Below are 5,000 nucleotides of genomic sequence, written 5' to 3'. Positions count from 1 at the left end.
TCTTTCTTATCTATCTATGCATAAATAAAGGGTGTTTTCTCCGAAACGTCATTTCACCTTTCAAGTGGTTCTTTATTTCTTACTCCAAAATATTATATTTCTATGTTTAAATCGTAGATATTGTTTTTGCACGATATCTTTTTATCATTTTCAGAATCAGTTTGTCTGTAGTTTTCATATTTTATTTTACATGAATTATAAATCTTGTAAAATATACTAGTAATAATAATATAATCCCACACTGCAGATTACATCTCATAAACTAATCATGAGATTATAATATTTATAAAGAAACATTATAAATAATAATAATAATAATAATAATAATAAATCATCTTTATAAGGAATCTCATATTTTGTAGGTCCATGTATTGGCTATATAATAGTAAGAAGAAGAAGAAGAAGAAAAGGAAGAAGTGTGCATAAATAATTGAGGACATTTTCCTAAAGGATATAGATGTCAGAAGGCTTGAGGAGCTCAGGTTCACAATCCACCACCTTTAATTAGCAAAAGGAAATTAGCACGTACATTGTTGTATCATGTAGTAATCTTGCAAAGTGGTTTGAAAATGACGCACAGTCATAGGTTTCTATCAACAAGAAGGTTTGTGTCACCAAGCAACAGCTCAACAAAGTGCACTTTCACCATCTGATGCTCTGATGTGCAGAAAAAAGAAGTCTGAAGGAAAGAATAAACACAGTGAACGACCAAAAAGCTCTCAGTACCTAAAGGACGGGAAGAAATATGATTAAACGCTTGCTCAGCATCTGGCACCAAACATCTCACACACATCAAATGTGAGAGGGTACGTTTCAGCTCGAAAATGATTTTCTGCATAAATAAAAAGGAGCAGAGCTTTCAGGACATTACAGACCACCACTAAAACTCTTAGGCTGCTTTTCCCATCTAAAGTCTGTTTCTAATGTTCTAACCTCACAATTTCATGCACAGTTCTGTGATCGCGGCGTTACTATGGAAATGGTAACCTATCAGAGCCAGCACATTAATATAAACCTACCGCCGTTCTAGAGAACTAATCACCACCTTCTGACCAATCAGAGTGCAGAATCAGCTGATTAGATGATAGTAGTGAACCCATAGCCAATTAAAAGAAATATATAATCTACAATTGAAATAAAAAACTAATAGTGAACGTAAATCCAAACTATACGGGACAATGAGAGAGTGAAGTTCCTGATACACGTCAGTGAAGACGGTCTGGACTAAAGAAGATGTGGTGTAGTTCCACACCAGAATGGTGAGGTGAAAACATACCATTCAAGTTCACATCTTAGATCTTTAGAATATCTTCAGGATGTTGTAAATCTCAGTGAGTCATTTCCCACAGTAGTGTGGAATATGAACCGATTCTGCTTCATCACATTGCACCTTTGGGAAAATGATCTTGATTTCAGAATGATAATGAACAACTGAAACACACTGCAAACATGATTAAAAGCGTCTCGGAGTGGAAGCCATGTGGGACATCACCGGAATTAAATCAGTCGCTTCAAACCACTAACACAATCAACCTTGAGCTGTGTGTGAGACTTACACCAGGAAAAAGAGCCTCACGAAAACACAATTTCATAAAAAAACCAAACACTCTGAGGAACACCATGCTCACAACAAGTTCTTGTAATTACTGAACTACTGTTGGCGATTGTTTATCACAGGGTTCTTCCTAAAAATAATGTGTATCTCTGTGGAGCCACATTGCTGTAGAGGCACGTCTCTGTTGAGTCACGTCACTGTGGAATCATCTCACTGTAGAGTCACATCGCTGTAGAATCACATCGCTGTAGAATCATCTCACTGTAGAGTCACATCGCTGTAGAATTATCTCACTGTAGAGTCACATCGCTGTAGAATCATCTCACTGTAGAGTCACATTGCTGTAGAATCATCTTACTGTAGAGTCACATCGCTGTGGAATTATCTCACTGTAGAGTCACATCGCTGTGGAATTATCTCACTGTAGAGTCACATCGCTGTGGAATTATCTCACTGTAGAGTCACATTGCTGTAGAGGCACGTCTCTGTTGAGTCACGTCACTGTGGAATCATCTCACTGTAGAGTCACATCGCTGTAGAATCACATCGCTGTAGAATCATCTCACTGTAGAGTCACATCGCTGTAGAATTATCTCACTGTAGAGTCACATCGCTGTAGAATCATCTCACTGTAGAGTCACATTGCTGTAGAATCATCTTACTGTAGAGTCACATCGCTGTGGAATTATCTCACTGTAGAGTCACATCGCTGTGGAATTATCTCACTGTAGAGTCACATCGCTGTGGAATTATCTCACTGTAGAGTCACATCGCTGTGGAATTATCTCACTGTAGAGTCACATCGCTGTAGGGTCACATCTCTGTTTAGTCACTTTACTGTGGAATCATCTCACTGTAGAGTCACATTGCTGTAGAGTCACATCGCTGTGGAATTATCTCACTGTAGAGTCACATCGCTGTGGAATTATCTCACTGTAGAGTCACATCGCTGTGGAATTATCTCACTGTAGAGTCACATCGCTGTGGAATGATCTCACTGTAGAGTCACATCGCTGTGGAATTATCTCACTGTAGGGTCACGTCTCTGTTTAGTCACGTTACTGTGGAATCATCTCACTGTAGAGTCACATCGCTGTAGAATAATGTCACTGTAGTCATGTCAAGACACTGTAGAAACAAGTCACTGTAGAGTCACGCCTCTGTGGAGTCACGTCACTGTAGAGTCACGTCTCTGTAGAGTCACGTCTCTGTAGAGTCACGTCATGTCTCTGTAGAGTCACGTCATGTCTCTGTAGAGTCAGGTCTCTGTAGAGTCACGTCTCTGTAGAGTCACGTCATGTCTCTGTAGAGTCAGGTCTCTGTAGAGTCACGTCATGTCTCTGTAGAGTCAGGTCTCTGTAGAGTCACGTCATGTCTCTGTAGAGTCAGGTCTCTGTAGAGTCATGTCATGTCTCTGTAGAGTCACGTCATGTCTCTGTAGAGTCAGGTCTCTGTAGAGTCACGTCTCTGTATGGTGGGGAAACTGAACACAAATCAACTGTTACATGTGAAAGAATCAGTGTATTGATCAGATCCTGCCCTTTCACACCACACGTCCATCTTATAGCCATGATTTATGTGTGTAAAGACACGGCAGGTGAATTATGTTACACTCGTGTTCGCTGTGTGTGTGTGTGTGTGTGTGTGTGTGTGTGTGTGTGTGTGTGTGTGTGTGTGTGTGTCTGTGTGGTCGTAAGTAATGGCCCCCCTGGGACGCAGGTCCATTATAATATTAACCAGCGGCTGGTCGGGTGAGTGAGAGTTTCAGCACCATTCTGCTAATTAGCTTAGTGTTAATGCAATTAGATAACACTCTGTGTCAGAACTAGCCTTCTTCCTGTGTGTGTGTGTGTGTGTGTGTGTGTGTGTGTGTGTGTGTGTGTGTGTGTGTGTGTGTGTTAGAGAGAAGAAGAAAACAATAAATAGATATGTGGTCTCAAGTGGTAGTAAATCAAAAGCCAAATAGCTACAGATGGTGTGTGTGTGTGTGTGTGTGTGTGTGTGTGTGTGTGTGTGTGTGTGTGTGTGTGTGTGTGTGGATGTTTGTCCTAAATGAGACAGACACCAGATGACGGACACAGTGAGTGTTTGAGTCATGACGAGACTGACTCGTGTGTGTCTCAGGCAGTGAGTCAGTGTTCCTGAAGTGCAGAAATAAATTGCAGGAGGTGATTAATAAGGAACAGAAACAAAGCGAAGAGCAAACTGAAAGAATAACATCATTCACACTGGGAAAGAAAAGTCTCAAATGAAATGTGTGTGTATTAATGTGTGTGTGCCGGTGTGTTTTCAGAGGTTTATGTTTTATTAACACCCACTTCATTTGTTTGTGTGTCTGTGTGTGTGTGTGTGTGTGTGTGTGTGTGTGTGTGTGTGTGTGTGTGTGAGAGAGAGAGAGAGAGAGAGAGAGAGAGAGAAAGAGAGAGAAATTGATTGAGGTGTGAGCTTTCTGGCTCTCTGCTTAATTAAACAATATGTTTCAGGAAAAAAGGTTTATGCAAATATCGATAAACAAAGATAAACACATGCATTTATCCATCGGTCCGGCGGCGGCGCACTAACGAGCCCACATCACCATAACGACCGAGCAGGGCGGAGAGACAGAGAGAATCATCTGCATTATGAAGAAATGCTCAGGTAACTCAGTTGCTTATGTGTGTGTGTGTGTGTGTGTGTGTGTGTGTGTGTGTGTCCCACTTACACTAATGACTCTCAATTGATTAAGTGGTCATCTGAAAGTCTCTCTCTCTCTCTCTCTCTCTCTCTTTGTGAAAGTTTCTTGGACTGGAATTAAAATACCAGGCAATTAATGGCAACCTGCAGGGTTCACACACACACACACATTCAGTTCCTGCTCGTAATTTTTACTAGCTGTAATTAAAGTGTTATGAGTCTTTGCGCCACCAGACCCCTGTAGAGAGAGGGATATTACACACACACACACACAAACATGAGAAAGACAGATGGCAGAGAGACAGTGAGTGACAGAGAAAGACAGACAGAGAGCGATATATATATATATATATATATATATATATATATATATATATATATATATAGAGAGAGAGAGAGAGAGAGAGAGAGAGAGAGAGAGAGAGAGAGAGAGAAAAGGGTCAGAGAAAGTGAAGCAGACAGACAGACAGACAGACAGACAGACAGACAGACAGACAGACAGAATGAAGGCAGACAGACAGACAGACAGACAGACAGACAGACAGACAGAAGTGCCACATGAGAGAGAAAGTAAATGAAGTGAATGATTGAAGTGACTGAGTCATAAATGTTTGGTGTGTTTAGTCCAATGCTTGTCTGGTTTCTATAGTAACCAACTCAACAAACCAATCCAAATCCTCCTTTCAGTCTGGTGTGATTTACACAGCACTTTTTTATCATTTTTTACAGAAATCTGATGGTGAGAAGAAGCAGCTGAAGTGAAGTGACGTTC

The 5,000-nt window shown here is 40.7% G+C and overlaps 1 long non-coding RNA gene across 1 annotated transcript in view; it reads left to right on the top strand.

The window, feature by feature from the left end:
- LOC124395068 overlaps positions 1-5,000 on the top strand; it is a 7,170-nt gene that overhangs the window by 1,870 nt on the left and 300 nt on the right. The window contains exons 2-3 of the long non-coding RNA XR_006927598.1: positions 4,039-4,192; positions 4,958-5,000. The exon at positions 4,958-5,000 is cut by the window's right edge and continues 300 nt beyond it. This is a non-coding gene — a long non-coding RNA (uncharacterized LOC124395068). The remainder of the gene's footprint in view (positions 1-4,038; positions 4,193-4,957) is intronic.

The sequence above is a fragment of the Silurus meridionalis genome, chromosome 12 (assembly GCF_014805685.1).
Source record: "Silurus meridionalis isolate SWU-2019-XX chromosome 12, ASM1480568v1, whole genome shotgun sequence".
NCBI lineage: Eukaryota > Metazoa > Chordata > Actinopteri > Siluriformes > Siluridae > Silurus > Silurus meridionalis.
This window is presented reverse-complemented; position numbering and strand designations above follow the sequence as displayed.